Below are 16818 nucleotides of genomic sequence, written 5' to 3'. Positions count from 1 at the left end.
GAAGACTATGGTACATTCCATTCCAGTATCAGTTGTCCCCAACTTGAGAACACCCGACTTACAGACACCTTATTACAAATGGAACTCTCTGACCTGGTCTGTGATTCTGTAGGCTCTCTGGATTCTGTAAGTTTAATGTACTTTAGCCCCAGGTTGTAATTATTAACTGTAAGGTGTTTGCAATGAAGCTTTATTGTTAATCCTTTCTTCCTTGTCAACCCCTCATTTTTCAAATTTAATTGTCACAAAAAAATAATGGAAAAAAAATATTTGTCTAAAGTTACAATTATTAAAGTGGTATTCCCACAAAGACAAGTTTCTTAAATATACCCAGGATTAGAAAATAACACATTCCTTAATTCACTGCTATTAACAGAAAATGCAGCATTTCACAGATATAAGTCCAACCTGTCTCTATCAGTCCTGGTCTACACAATTTCAGTTGCTCCTGGTTTTTGCCCCTGTATCCGACTTTAGGCCTGGCAGACATCTTGTCTGATGCTGTGGAGCTGATCTGCTCTCTGCTCCCTGCAATGGATCCTCCCCCTGCATTCCAGGATGAGAGAGGAGACCTACTAGCTAGAGACAGATAAGTTATTTATCCAGGGGATGGGGAGGAAGACACATCAGATCTCACAGTGTGTTGTGGGAGAGCAGAGATGTAGCAAAGCTGAAATATGTCATTGTGTATTATGCATTTCATGGATCTCTTCATTTCATAGTAGAATGTATAGAAGGTAAATGGAAGTCTACATAAACCATGTACCCTGATAATATAACCACATTGTCAGCTCACAGAACTAGATGGATAAAAATGTGTCTGCTTAGAGAGTCCCTGCCCATACTCTGCATTTTTACACTGACCAGCACTGAGCAATAGGAGCTAAAACAGCAAAGTAAGGGGTTAAAAATTATCTTTATTTTGTAACCATCACTAGGAGATTGAAATTTGAGAATTTTCTTTCGTGGGCAAACCCCTTTAAATATATCAGTTCTAAACTACATACAAATTCAACTTAAGAGCAAACTTACAGAACTTATCTTCAGCATAACCCAGGGACTTTTGGTTTGAAATAAACAATTATATTGTATTGCTTTCCTACTTTATATTACTTGTAAAGTCCAGTGGACATTTCAAGGACATCTAGAAATTTTCTCTCTGTTCCATGTATCTGCTGGTTACGTTGTCTGCTTATATAACCCAACATCATACTCAGATAGTGTCAAAATGTAATCAATAATTGTTTATTTGCACTCTGAGTAAGCTTTATTAAGGTCTACGGATAAAAATATATTGTGCTGACAGGTAATATAAGAATGCTGATACCTTATGCGGTTTTGACAAGGTAATCTTGTAAGAGGAGATAAATATCTCTGAAACTCATAAAATCTGTTTCCAATGACAATTTTACTTTAAACGCACAATCTCATAAGTCAGGTCTATGGTTTAGGATGACAGTTCAGTCCAGCAGAATTATATTATTGCAAATGAGGATGAAAGCCATTGTTTTACTTGGTTTGAGATTCTGTTCATGTGTATGTATTAAAGATTTATATTTAGTTTTAAATATTTGATTAAATGAATTCATTAAATTGTGTTTGTTTCTATCTCTAGATCCAATTCTGTTTCATATTAAAACATATACGGTAAGAAATATATGAGGAGCTCTAGATTAGACATATCCTTTGCTCAATTGCCTTATGGGCTGTAGGGTAACTGCACCAAGAATTGTGACGATTTAGAGGCTTGTGTGCCAGAAAACTATAGTGGCATACAAACGTTAATAAATCCCCCCAAATATATTTTTAGTATAATAGTATTGTACATTTGTCCTGACCATTGGAACTTAATGGGGCTCATTTACTAAGGGTCCAAATGGCGCACTTTCGTTGGGTTTCCCAAATATTTCAGTTTCGTGCCGAATTGCCCCGGGTTTTTGGCACACGTGATCGGATTGTGGCGCATCAGCTTGCATGCGACAGAAATGGTGGGGGGGAGGGGCGTCAGACAACCCGACAGATTCGGAAAACCACGAAATTTAAAAAACTAATTGTGCCGCAAGATTAAGCACTCACATGCACCAGGAAGAAGAAGGTGAACTAGGGCGGACCTCGGCGCAGCAACGACACCTGCAGGATCTTGGTGAATTGCGGCAGACCCGAATCCTCGTCGGACAATGCACCGTGGGATCGCGACAGGACCTTGCTTTAAAGAGCAGTCCCCAGTGTTGCATAATTTTATATAGCTCAATAGGTTCAATAAAGGATCAATACAATGATAACAATTTAATATTGTATATGCTGGAATTCAGTTGGATGAACACATTAACAAATATACTGTATATGATAAATGTAACTAAAATGTATTCTTTTTTTATTAAGATTTTCTGTTTCTATTTTTGACCGTTTTGTGAACATTTCGTTCCTCGAATAGCATACACTGAATTTCTGCTGTCAATATTTATTAGAAGCTTTTCCCATGCGAAGAAACTCTAGATTGTATAATCTTGCATTAATCATATGACCAGAAAAAATTTGCATTAACTAAAAGTAGATAATTAAAATTTCTATAGAATGTCTGAAAATAGATCCTAGACACCATAAAATAATTCTTGGAAATTGCATATATTTACATTACAAAACGTAAAATAAACATTATTTTCTAAAACATAAATGCAGAAGACAATAAGTCAAGTTAAAATTTGTATGTATATTTTAGAAAAAAAAATTACATTACATAAGGCCACAAAACTGGTGAATAATAAAAAACATGACCTCCACTGTATTTTAAAATATAGAACCATAATGTAGGACAATGTCAGCTATCATTCCTTAAACTGCATCTTCACTCATAACTAAATGTATTTAACCATAAGCCATAATTATCATCAATGAATATTGTCACAGCTTGCTTAAATCTGAACAATGTCAGTTTTGGCTTGAAATTTCAACACATATTTTAATGGCATTTGACAATGAAGTAACAGTGTTCCTGTGCTATATGGGAAAAGTCAATGTTTGTTTTAAAAAAGTGTTACCTTATGCATGGTATTAATGTAATTGGTCCTTTGACATATGAGCAATTCACAGGTTCAGTGATTCAAAGTAACCCTTCAATTGTCTTGTCATATAAAGTGTCAACATATTTTTGATACGTTATGTTAAAACTCTTTGTTACAACTGAAAGGTTATGAAGGTAATAACTCAGATTTCTACATAAAGCACTTTGCCTTTGGCATGAATTCTTTAATCTTAAGTGCTGAATATTTTGCTTATAATTTTTTTTGCTGTTTTGGCACATCACATATTTTTTTATTTCTTGTACTTGGAGAATCAAAAATGTGTAAGAATTTGCACAAGAATTTACGATTATTTCACTTCTTCTGTGCCACAAAATTGGCATATGAACAGTAGTGGCCTCCTCTTACTCATAACAAGTCCAGCAGCGGCCTCCCTTCACTAATACCATGTCCAGCAGTGACTTCCCCTCACTAATAAAATGTCCAGCAGCAGCCTCCCTTCACCAATAAAATGCTTATCAGTGGCCTCCATTCACTAATAAAATGCTCAGCAGTGGTCTCCCTTCACTAATAAAATGTCCAGCAGTGTCCCCCTTTCACTAATGAAATGTCCAGCAGCGTCCTGCCTTCACTAATAAAATATATAGCAATAGCTTTCACTAATAAAATGTCCAGCAACAGCCTCACTTCACTAATAAAATGCTCATCAGAGACCTATCTCCACTAATAAAATATCCAGCAGTGTCCTCCCTTCACTAAAAAAAATGCACAGCAGCGACCTTCCTTCACTAAAAAAATGTCAAACAGCATCCTCCCTTCGGAAATAAGATGCACTACAGCAGCCTTCCTTCACTAATTAAATGTCCAGCAGTGGCATCCCTTAATAATAAAATGTGCAGCAGTGGCCTACCTTTACTAATAAAATATCTAGAAGAACTAGGGGTCCTAGGGCTACTAACTTTATGATCCATTTACTCTCCTGTTGTAATAGTAAAAGGGAATGACCCTCTCTTACCGGGCTTTATTTGATCCATTCTATTACTGAGAATCTTAGACACTCCGGGTTACCACCATGACACCTGACGTACATGTTCGATTACACATGGACTCCTGCTCCCTGAGGTAATGGATAATTTTTCTTTATTCTTTTACTTTATACCAGTTCTCTGGACAAGCCATCTGCCATCAAACATGAAGGCATTGTGGGACAACACAAGTCTAAGACCTTCACATACAAAGTCAATAAATGCATGTCCCCGTTGGGCATTAAGTAACACGTCTCTAACACAATCTATCCCTAAATCTTAAGGGATATGTCTGTATAGGCTCTCTACATCGATAGATGCTAAGTGATATATCTCTTACCAATGTACCCCTTCTACAACATTGGTATTTTTAAGGAAGGAAGGTTTATCTGTCCAAAAATTGTGACAGGGGTTCAAATAGCGGCCAGGCGGGTTAGAAAGAGTCCTGTGCCCCTTTGAGAGGAAATCCCAACAGGGAAATTTTGGATTATCAGGAAGCAATTTTGTAGCATTCCTCTCTGATAGGACATGGGATTCAACACTTCGACGTAAAAAATGACCTCAACTAAGTCTGGTATTTTAGGGTTTAGAATCAAGGGGGTATACGTATTCACATCAGATAAGTGCCTCATGGCCTCTTTCACATAATATTCCCTGGTCATGAGCACCACCTGTGCCTACTCCTCCTTCTAAAACAGCGCTCAATAATTTTTTGTTTTTCGGAAACACAGTTAATATTTTAAGCTTTTCCAAAAATCTTGTAATGCCCCAGGTGTTCTTCTAAGCAATATAAATCATTATTATGCCTCTTTATTGCTGAAATCAAAATCTGCCACTCAGCACGTATCTATGTCATAATCAATTTCATAAAATAAACATACAATAATATAGAAGCTGATGTGAAAGTCATAAATTGACATTCTTGGAATGGAAATACCATTTCTTTATATTATCTCAGTTTGATTATCTCTTACGCCCTTAGGACTATCTTATCTGATACATCCTTTCCTGTAGTAGCTCCTACTCATTTCCTATCAAACACCCTTATTGTTCATAGTTTTGCTGTATGGGTTACTAAAGTGAATGAAAAATTCCAGGTTACAATATCGTCTCAATATAATATATTCCCATATATGTAACAACGTATTGCTAGAAGCAGACATAAGACAATAAAAATATGATTTTGACCATTTGAAATATTGAACATGACCTTTTGAATATTGAAATTCTGAAAAATAATTTTTAGAAAGAAAACAAATTATTGAAATGGGTTGTTTTGCTAATGTAAGGCATTCTAGACCACAGTGCAACAATTAGTTTTAAAGTATACAATGTATAAACCTATTTACACAAGGGAAATTATCAAATGTATATGTTTCCACTGCTTTTCAGAAATGTCCCGGACATATGGCCCAAGAGTTAAGTAGGGGATGTTTAATTCATGAGGATTTGCTGCCATATGCTCCAGATCCTAGGTTTACAGAATTTCATACCACATAATGCTTATTCTTAAAATACAGCCCACATGTCAACATGTTCAATAGGAAAACACACATTTATATGATGTTTATGTGACCTTTGACATGAATCCAGAAGTAAGGATTCTGAGGTTCCACAGTGTGATTGTGTGTGTTCGTCCATTATGAATATGATCTTCCTACTAAAAAAACAGCTTTGATAGATCTTATGAAAATATTTAAGTGAGAATATCTTCAGTAATAGTTAATTTTCTCTAAATTAAACCTTTAATGTACCATGACATTACCATACATCATGGTGTCTTTAAGGGTTTCTTAAAAGGGTTTATAATATCACTTCCTATGAGAACCATTTAACCCCTTACTGCACCAACACCTTCTCCAATGTGATGGTGCAGCAGCAGTTGTATGAACAGGGCTCACAGGCTGGGTCCTCTTTTTATATCCTATGTGTTTGCTACATAATGCAGCAAACACCCAGTGCTAACACCCGCAGGTGTTAACCATTTAAATGACCCGTCAAACCCTCAGGGAACATTTAAATGCCAGTCCAAATTGCTACCTACCCCCTCCTCATGATTTCATCTGTTGCTGTTATAACCAGGAGTCTACTTAAGAATTCAGCAGGATCTACTTTAGTGTGACAGTGGCATACAATTATAGATCTATAGGGAAATTACCATACTCTCCAATACAGTAGTATTACAGTAGCAAAAAGCAGCAAGTGAAGCAGCACTCCGTATGGGTAAAGTGAAAAAACTTTTATTCCACCATGGATGCAACGTTTCGTCTTACTCTATGAAGATATTATCAAGCTTGATAATATTTCATTTCGTCTTACTCTATGAAGACATTATCAAGCTTGATAATGTCTTCATAGAGTAAGACGAAACGTTGCATCCATGGTGGAATAAAGGTTTATTCACTTTACCCATACGGAGTGCTGCTGCACTTGCTGCTTTTTGCTACGACTAACGGGGTTTGTCGGACCCCCGACGAAGACCTGCACCTTCCGAGTTTACACGGTGCCGCTCCACACTTTTCTTTTTCCGTAGTATTACAGTATATGTTTGGATGAATCAGATCCAACTAAAAATAGTTTTGAAAAAAGTAGAGAAATATTTTTTAAATAAAAACCTAAAAATGTAAAACCTCAAATCAACCCCTTACTGCTTTCGTTGTGCTTTCTAAATCAAACATTGGGTTTGCTGGATGGTCGATTAGGCAAGAAGAAATTATTCAGTGTGATACACAAGGATATGTAGCTTTAAGTCAATGGAGATTGCTTGCATAACATTTGCATATATATGTGTCTAGGCCCTGCGAGGCCGGATTAAACTGACTATCACTTATGTGTCACTATTATATTTGTTAATTTGTTAAATTGTAAAATTTTAATAAAAACTGTGAGTTGAAAAAAAATATATATATATTCCAGATTTATCATCCAGCATCATGATGTATGAATCTAGTGGAGCAGGGTCAATCTGTGCAAGGAAACATCCCCAATTGTTAAAATCATATTGTTAATTTATTAAAAAAAAAAATTCTACTAAGAATAACAGAGAAAAAGAAGATTTATAGTAAAATATTCCCCAGAACTGCTATTTCATTGACACTGTTAACGACTTTACGATGCATTATGTTTTACTGCTTAACAAGTAGGCTGCGGATGTTTGGAGCGGGCGCACAGGTTGAGCCCTCTCCACTGGGTGTTGCGGTCCTCATTACAAAGTCTCGGAAGGCTGCCTACTGTAGTTTCAAACCATTAATTACAATGTGCGATTTGATGTGAAAAATCCCCATATCCTGCCATATTGTAGTATGGTAGGATCAATTAGAACCTTGGGGTTCTAAAAATAATTAAAAATTTTTTTTTTAATTTTTAAAAAATAAAATAAAAAACATAAAAATTCAAATTACTCCTTAGAGCTGTTATAAATATAAATAAACATCTCTCAAAATATGATAATAACAGTTATTCCCGGCGTTTAACCTTGTAACGGAAAACAGTACCCAAAGTCCCTGTTTCCCTGTTATTTCCCTGTTTGCAAAATATAAAAAAATCCATAAAAAGTGATCAAAAGGCTGGAAAACATCATTAAAAGTTGCAAAAAATTATACCACATACAGCTCTGTAGACTGAGGAATAGATTCAGAAAGTATATTAAAAATTGTATAACTTTTCATTATACAAACAATAAAATTTATTTGCAGAGAGTGGACAACCCTTTTAAAAACCTAAAAGGTTTCAGTAAAATAAAAGCTCCATTCTGGTTCAGCAGATTTGTACTCTCTTTCTGTTTTTGTGCAGCTCTGCATCATCTGTGTGCGCTATATAAAAAAAGGAATTATTACTATTATTTATTATTATTATTATTTATTGTTTTGGGTAGCTAAGACAATTTACCATTAGAAAATTAGATACAGTGAGGTTATCTTTATAAACCAAAAAATGGAAAATTATATAATTTATTTAAGGCCCGCTATATATAATAAAAAACAAACAAAAGAAATACAAGTATCAGAATAATATACAGAGAATGTGACACCCATCAATAATATCTTATTAGTAGTGACAGCAAGCAATGAAATCTTCCACTAAACATAATACAGGGGGTCCCCTACTTAAGAACACCTGACTTACAGATGACCCCTAGTTACAAATGGACCTCTGGATGTAATTCACTGTGCTTTAGCCCTAGGCTATGCTAATCAGCTGTAGGATCTATGAAAGGTGTGCAAATAAGCTTTATTGTCAATCCTGGTTCTTATGACAACCCAACATTTTTAAAATTCAATTGTCACAAAGACCAAAAAAAATTCTGTCTGGGGTTACAATTACCATATATGCCGGCGTATAAATGACTGGGTGTATAAGACGACCCCCAACTTCTGCCCTAAAAATATAGAATTTGGTATATACTCACTGTATAAGACTACCCCTCTCCCAAATGAAAAAAAGTCTGCTTAAAACTTTGCAAAACAAACAAGAGAGCAAGTGCCTGGTGATCATAACTGTAAGCTGCGATATTAATGAAGATCCAACATGCTTCTGTAAGTGCCTCCTGTGACCCCCAGCTCTGTGATGCTGACCGCTGTGACAGGGCGGCTACATTAGCATACAGCGCGCCGCCCCGTCAGCGCGTACTAAGCCTCTTCTAATGACTGTGAGAGGCGGACTGCCGCGCATGCGCGGCGGTCCCAGGAAGCGGCTCTCTACGCGCTGACGGGGAAAAAAAACACCTCACACAGTGCGGCCCCCGTATATCCGGCGTATAAGACGACCCCCCACTGTAGCCATTATTTTAAGGGGTTAAAAAGTAGTCTTATACGCCAGTATATACAGTATGTTACAGTTAATTACAGTTAATTACAGTTAATTACAATTAATTACAGTTCTGACTTACATGAAATTCAACTTAAGAACAAATCTACGGAACCTATCTTGTACATAACCCGGCGACTGCCAGCATTTATCACAAACACTAAACTAAGATAAAAATTGCTGTTTTTGGAAATACAATCTCCAGCGATGGAATCGAATGTGTATCATATATTTTCTATTGTATGTTATTATTTTTTTTAAATCACTGCTAATCTTATTTTACCCATGGCTGGTAACATTTGTAATTTCATTTTCTTGTATCTTCATTTATTGCATGTGGGCTGCACCTGCATTTCATCCTTGGTTTACTAAGACTTTGGCTGTCTTGAAAATAAGGAACATTTATCATAGGTCCTCTAGATCAAATTTAGCTCACTATAGTGTTCTTTTCATAGAAGCCTAGTACATTTTCTGGTCAGGCAAACTGTTCTGTATTTTGTAATATAGCAGTATCCTTAACATACAACAAAAAAAACATGAGGGTGTACGAAGAAAGATAAAAGGAAAGTAAAACTGTAATCTACAAATATAAACTATGGCAATGCATTGTTAAGTTAATATATTATTAACAATGGACTATGGATGATTGAGGAAGGAACCAGATATTGGTTTACATATACAGTCCATTATATTACCTGAAAAATGTATAAAAGTTCTGACTCCTTTCTGTAGGCATTTACTAAACTGATTATTTCTGCTTGTATACAGTGCACAATGTAAAGTCATACTGTACATGGTAAGAACTGTAAAACTGGATATACCTTAGTCCTGCGAGCAGGACACATGCTTTATTTGGTCAAGATAAGAGTACCGGTAAATGACGTAGCTAACTCCGACAGTTATCAAATGGACGCGCATTTGGCCATCATATATAAAATGTACAGTCATCATAAAAAGGATCTTTTTTATTTGCCTATTTGCATTTTTAATAGATAAAACTTTAATGATTCTGAAGCAGTTGTAATTTTTACCTACACTTTGCCATTTCTGACCAACCATTTTTGCAGATTTTGTCACGCAATACGCTAATTAGGCTGATGCCAATGTATACTCATCCCCCTGATTTTAGGACGGAGGAGGGGTCCTAAAATGACATAACCCCCTCTAAAGGCATACAGTGGCATATGTGTGTGTCATACTTTGTGAGGACACTGGAATCCTCCTGATGTGTCCAAAGACGAGGTGAGAACCCAGCCTTATATGAACATTGCTTTGCAAAGTCCCACTAAGCCTTTGATTAATCTTTAGATAAACACTTCAAGGATACCCATGTATAGTGTTAAATGCAATCCACAACATGGACCAAAAATTGTGTGATTTTCCTACTATTTATTTTGTAGGTGCTGTTTTACAGATTAATACTACTATGTGCCTTATAAAGGTAAATCACATGGTTTTAATGAGATGCCCTGAGATATCCTTCAAAAACCTATTTTTTTTTGAAATATCGGAATGTTCATAATTCAAATTCTGTGCATTCCACATTGTTTTTGTACGTTTTTCCATGAATGTGTATTTTTATTCTTAGTTTTTGTTTCTCTTTATCATAGCTGAAGAGCTGTCTCCTGAAATAAAACAAATAGTCCAAGATTTCAAACCACTAAATTACATTTTTGGAGAACTCATCTATTTCTTTTGTTTTCCCTGAGTCTCTAGAGCTGCATAAACCACAGCATTTAAGCCATTCTCATCTATGAACCCCTCCCACAGCTGTTATGTTGCCACAATCAGTATTACCACTGACCTCCTCCCTCTCTTTTGGGAGTATGTGTTTCTTACAAGACTTTATCATGGCTAAGGTCATACTCTAGAAAATATTGTAGTTCAGTAATAGAATCAACACACTAATATAAATATTTCTATGATATACCATTTAAAGCCTCATGAATTTTAATATTTCAATTAACTACATTCACCACATAGTTTGAATACCCTTATTTTGACACCTACATTTTAAATAAAAAAGATAAAGGTAAAAAGATCACTTTTGCTTATATCCTTTAGGGTCAAATCTATTGAAACCCCAATGATCACCATGTAGCCCCTACCCATTTAGCACTCATAATTATGCCTTTCTTTTCTAAGTTTCCATTCATTTCTCTGGGGGTTGCTATTAAATTTTATCTATCTTGATCTGGATTCGAATTACTTCTGTGCGACTTTCTTGATGGCTTCTGAGATGGCAGCTCGTTGTGACCAACTGATCTTCCAATTGCTTGGAGTTCTAGCATTCACAAATATTTTTTGTGCACAGACGATGTATGACCTTTTAATTGTTTTCTGCCTGTCATACTTAAGAGAACTACCACCAAGCCAGCCATGGGAGACTATGCAATGCTCCTTATAATAATCACATTACACTGGGGAAGAAATTTTTTTTGCAGTGCCTGGAATTTTTCACCTGATTCTGGGTATTTTTGAGCTGTTGACTCACCTTCAATTTCTCTCTAGCAGCTCTAGTTTATCAGATGTTGAGTGTTCTCATCAAGAATTAAGCACATTGAAAGAACGGTACTGTGGAAGATGGAATACACATATGATGGCTGATTACTGTTGGAGCATCCCATATGAATTTCCAAGAAAACATTATCTTGGGAAATCCTAGCAACATAGTTTAGTTTGACTAAATCTGTAGTCTATAGCCACAATATATATTACACTCATTTTCAAAGTTTCTTTAGCACAATATTAAGGGACCACTAGTTTAAGCAGAAATATTAAATTTATTAATTAGTTGACATTCATTTCCAAAATATCTTTAGTACAATTTTGGGTGATGAGTCGTTTGAGCAGTGTATACTTCAGAAGGTGGCAATGCTATCCAAAAGTAGAGCTGATGAGGGAAAACAGATATCTAAATTTAGGTATCCAGAATTAGGCCGGCAAACATACAAAAAAAATCTAACTTTTAAGGCACCAAAATGATTGTTCCCCAGTGTTTTCATTCAAGGGGACCAATTAGGAGTCAGGGCAAACCAGTTCCTTTTGACTAAATATTCATATTTACACACAGCCACATTAGCTTGACCCTAATGGGTTAAAAATCTGTAACAATGTATAAATGTAATAATAATAATAATAAATTACTCAGTTTCTAACATTTCCTATACTATATTAAATGCTGTATTTAGGTACAAGTGAATGTAAGGTATCTGTGTATAATAAGAAGTAACTTTTTTAGCTTTAGCTATAGAATATGCAAATGTACCAATTGAGGTCTTAATGAAAAATGTGATAACAAAGCACCATAACATCAATGAGAACTGCTCATTATTAAGCAGACAACTCCATATAGTCTTCACTGAGAACAAATGAGTTTCTAGTTAGCCTTTGGAGATGATCCCTTACTGTATAATTATATAATTTTTGGGTAGTATGGAGCCATGCAGGGCCCCTTTTGCAAGAGAAACTTTATTAAGTAGCCCTGAAGTAATGGAAGGATAAAAACTTTTATCCTGGGAGAAGATGTGAGCACCCTAGAAGGGGGCTCCTATAATTGAGAGTCCCCCTTTCTTTTCCCTTGTATCCCATTGGCTAATAGTATTTTTGTCTATATGAATGTTAGGTTATTTTTCACTTTATTCCTACTTTGACAAAACAATAATAAGAAACTATCATGTTAGTCAGTGAAATAGTTTTTTTGGGGGAGAAATATTTCTTTATCAGATTTGCCATGAGAGAAAATGTGATGGGTGTGTTAATGTAGCAAGTGAATGTGAGCTGTAGATCAGGAATGTAATCTGTGGAATTAATACCTTTCCCGTGATGTTGTGCTCTCATGCAAACATGAATTCACACGCATTTCAATCTGCTCTGTGTCTTGGCGTGTCAGCCAAAAGTCAACTGGTCATAACCCTATATTCTTAGATTTAACTTTTTCCTATAAATCACTTGTTTTATCCTTATTCGCCGCCTTAGAAAGATATTAATACCATAGGAACATGTCAGACATTTAAACAGGTGAGGAGCAGAAAAAAGCTATAGAAGAAAAAACTAAAAGACCTGTACATTTTCCATATGAGAATATGATTTTCATTACCTCTATATTATGAAATATGCAAATTATACATATTCTTATAAATGTAATGTCTACCATATGGGGAAATCTATAAAATAGCTCAGGTCATACGTGTGCTTTGTAATTATATGCCCCTCTTATTATAGTTCAGTAAAGTTCATTCCTGCAATTACGTATGGCAACTAAGACTATTAGGATAAAGAAATGCAGTTCAAAGTTCAAACACTGATCAGAAAATTCTCATGCCGGAGATGCCTAGTGCCTTCTAATGATCAAACAGGGTGGTGTCAACGCTGATGTCCAAAGGGTTGCCATTAGCACAAGACTAGAGTTGTACAGATATATTGTTTTGTGTTACAGAAGCCTTGAAATAATCACAATTCCTGCCACATGACAAGGAATTGCAATTATTTTCCCCTTTATTTAACCTTCCCAAATGGATGTTAAGGGGTGTGAAGGGGTAACAAAGTTGGCCAGCTTTGGGCATTCCTGCCTGTGCCCTTTCAGGTGCCGGTTATAGCACAATTCTATGCCAGACAGGTGGTGTGGGAAGCAGCAACATATGATAAATCTCCCCCCTCCCCCCCAATGTTTCTATGCTTAGACACTCATTGGGGCATATATATTTCAGGACCTCTGTCCCACGCCAGCACTTGCTAGCACTTGCAACATTTTGCCCTCTCTGCCACCTTCACGCCAGTGGGGCATGCAGGAGCATGAGGGGAGGTGCGGCCGACGCAGGGCGTTAGTGTCTCCACGCCGAGGCTGCTGGCGGCGACTTTTCATATGCGAAAATGCAGCGGCGGGGTTATCATAAGCCAGTGCACGAGCGCCGGTGTATGATAAATATGCCCCATTGAATGTACTTCTTTGTTTTCATATGAAACTGGATTTATCAACCAAATTATAAACAGGTTACGGTTATACAATCCTGAAGTCTTATTGGGCAAACACAAAGATCTAGTTATTCTCAAAAGTTATTATGAAATAGTAGCATCATTAATTTATCTTAAACATCCTAGTAACATGTCCATAAAACTCAGATTATTTTTGTAGCAAACCACTTTTGAAATTTTCATTTTGCAGATGCCTCGTGGCTACATTACAAAAGTAGTTCCACTTTTCTTATTATGGAAAATTGTTCAGTGTTTCACAACAGAAAAAAATGCAAGAATAACCAGAACAAATGTTTTAATCAAAGTATTGGTAACATTAGATTTAGTAGATTAGATATGGTCCAGAATGGTCAGAGTAAAGGATTTACATTGAAAAGCATCTCTGTCCTGGAATGTTACTGACTACAGACAAGGTATAAAATAATTAACATTACATCAGCTTCCGCCAATGCTGCCTTGAAATTCTAGATGCCCAGCAATGGCAAGTGCTATAAAATATCATAGGAGGAGAAATTGTACATTTATGATCCTTTCTGTATGTCAGTTGTAGGAAATACTTAAAATTTATTAAATCATCACACTTGTGAAGTTTAAGTTGAAACAGATGTGTTTTCCGGTCTCCACAGATGCTGATCTATTATATTAAGACTTCCTAACTTAGACACATTTTCAAAATGTTATTAGACTCTGTGTGGTGTTGGAAGTGAGTGATACTGTAACTCCACATTGTAATGAAACGTGGTGCTTGGCTTTTGAAGACACATGTATTGAAGAAAATGAAATTTGTTCTTTTTCAAGCAATGTTAATAGATTTTTTTTATTATTTTCATATCCATACTTACAATAATTACAGGTTCATAATTCTGTATAATTGTTCTCAGGCTTCTATGTAGAATTTATGGTAATAAAAATGAATGGAATATAACCAGTATGGAGCAGCAATATTTTCTTTTATCCAGCAGTGAATTTCACAGAGCCTAAGCAATGGCATTATTTTATTTTCCATAATTTCCAATGGGAAGACAAGATGAGGAATATTGTATATATTATCATAAAATGCTCTCTTTGCTCTGTGCTCTACTGCCGATTTTGATAAGACGGAGAGATCGGAGAAATTATGTAATGAGGATGAGTATTGGTTAAGCATCGATACTCAATTGAATAGATGGAAGAGCCAGTATTGTCCATTGGTTGATTAACATGTTTGGTAAAGAAACCTCCTGTAAAGTAGATCAGCGGTGATACTCTGTAGCCCTGTTTAAGCTTAGTATGAAGACAGATCAGCTGCTTCTTTCAAAATAGTATGTCACTTAGCAAATAGAATTTTTTAAAAAATTTGGATAACTTTACTGGTTTCTCCAAAAACGTTATTACAAGCGGGAGTGTAACACCCATGGTCAGAGGAGGTGTGACCATGATTGGGCATGGGGATGCAGTGGGCCAGAATTTGCCTCCAGGAAGACAGTTTACAAGATAGGCACAGGCAAAGATGCTGTCATCATGTGGGGCTGCATCATTTAGTGCATGCGGGCATGACTCAAGGATGAAGAGGAAGCCACAGGAATTGTGGGATCATAGGATTCAAGTAATGGGATATATTTATATTGCTAGGGGCCCTCTGGGGACAATAGTAAGTGGAGACTGCTGGAAATTCATTGTTAAGGGGAGGCTGCTGAACTTTCATTTGTAAGGGGAGTCTGCTGCTGGGCACTTCATTTATGAGGGGAGACTGCTGCTGGACACTTTATTTGTGAAGTGAGGCTACTGATGAACACTTCATTTGTAAGGGAAGGCTACCGTCAGGCAATTCGTTTATGAGGGGAGACTGCTGCTGGGCACTTTATTTGTGAGGGAAGGCTGCTGCTTGACACTTCATTTCTGAATAGAGCCTACTGCTGGACACTTCTTTAGTGAAGGGGACTGCTGGACATTTCATTTGTGAGGGGAGGTTGCTGCTATACATTTAGGTATATAGAGCCCTAATTCAAAGTGTGCCCCTGGGCCCACTGGTGTGTTGTTTCGTCATTGATTATGAGAACACTCTTGCAACTTCTAATGCCTCCTTACCACTCTTAGCTATCACTATCTGTAAGTCTACCCAACAGTCTCCCCTCTTCATTTATGGGTGAGGGAAACAGCAGGAGATATCCCCTCATAAATGTGTTTGGAATAAAAGTTCAGTAGACTTCAAAGTGTGCCATCTTTAAAATAAGAAGCATACAGTAGTTATCTACTATTACATAAAAAATATCTAGTCTTTTAGTGAATTTAAAAACAGAGATGAGTGAAATCTTAAAAATGGCATTCTGGCATGATGAATATGTAAAATGTCTAACTGTTGTGTTTATTCTAAACTAAGAGGACTTGCAACATTGATAGATCATGCAAGAGGTTGCAATGCATCATCTGAAATGCCAGAAAAGATTCCTAAGAAAATACCTAACACAGTAGGCCTCTGAATTTTTGCAAAGAATTCAACATCACAGTAATATCACATATTGTGAAGGCTATTGATAGGGTTCTCTTTCTGACACTTAATAGGGTGGCCACACACAGGTGGTCATACTTCACTACATTATAAAAATGGCTACCTCTCTATTTTTAAAAACAGATTCTTATGTAAATTGGGGTCCCTGTTTCCCCAGCACATGACAAAAGCATGTGCTATTACTATACTGTAATTATATTAGTATATGTCATACCATATATTTACTATATAGAGCTAATTTCTGCATAATGAATGAACATAGTAATACAGTGTTGTTATATTGCTTATTCAGTGAAATAAAAATGAATGTTATTGTTTGATATAACAATTTATCTGACGTAACCCTAGGAGTACATGTTACCTAAAACTATAGCACATTGTATTTGTAAAAGAAAACATAACCAATGGGGTAAAAAGTGACAGTTAGCTAAGACATATATTTCTCCCAACTCAATCGAGTAAATGCTAACTCAAAGCAAATGTCGACTATGAAACCCTAGCAGCA

At 36.1% G+C, this 16818-nt stretch overlaps 1 long non-coding RNA gene across 1 annotated transcript in view; it reads left to right on the top strand.

Moving 5' to 3' along the window:
* The window catches only part of LOC140116715 (uncharacterized), a 182096-nt gene that overhangs the window by 152705 nt on the left and 12573 nt on the right, over nt 1-16818 (top strand). The gene's annotated exons all lie outside the window — the stretch shown is intronic.

This window comes from Engystomops pustulosus, chromosome 2 (assembly GCF_040894005.1).
Source record: "Engystomops pustulosus chromosome 2, aEngPut4.maternal, whole genome shotgun sequence".
NCBI classification, from domain to species: domain Eukaryota; kingdom Metazoa; phylum Chordata; class Amphibia; order Anura; family Leptodactylidae; genus Engystomops; species Engystomops pustulosus.
Note: the sequence above shows the minus strand (reverse complement) of the source record. Positions and strands in the feature narration are given on the sequence as shown.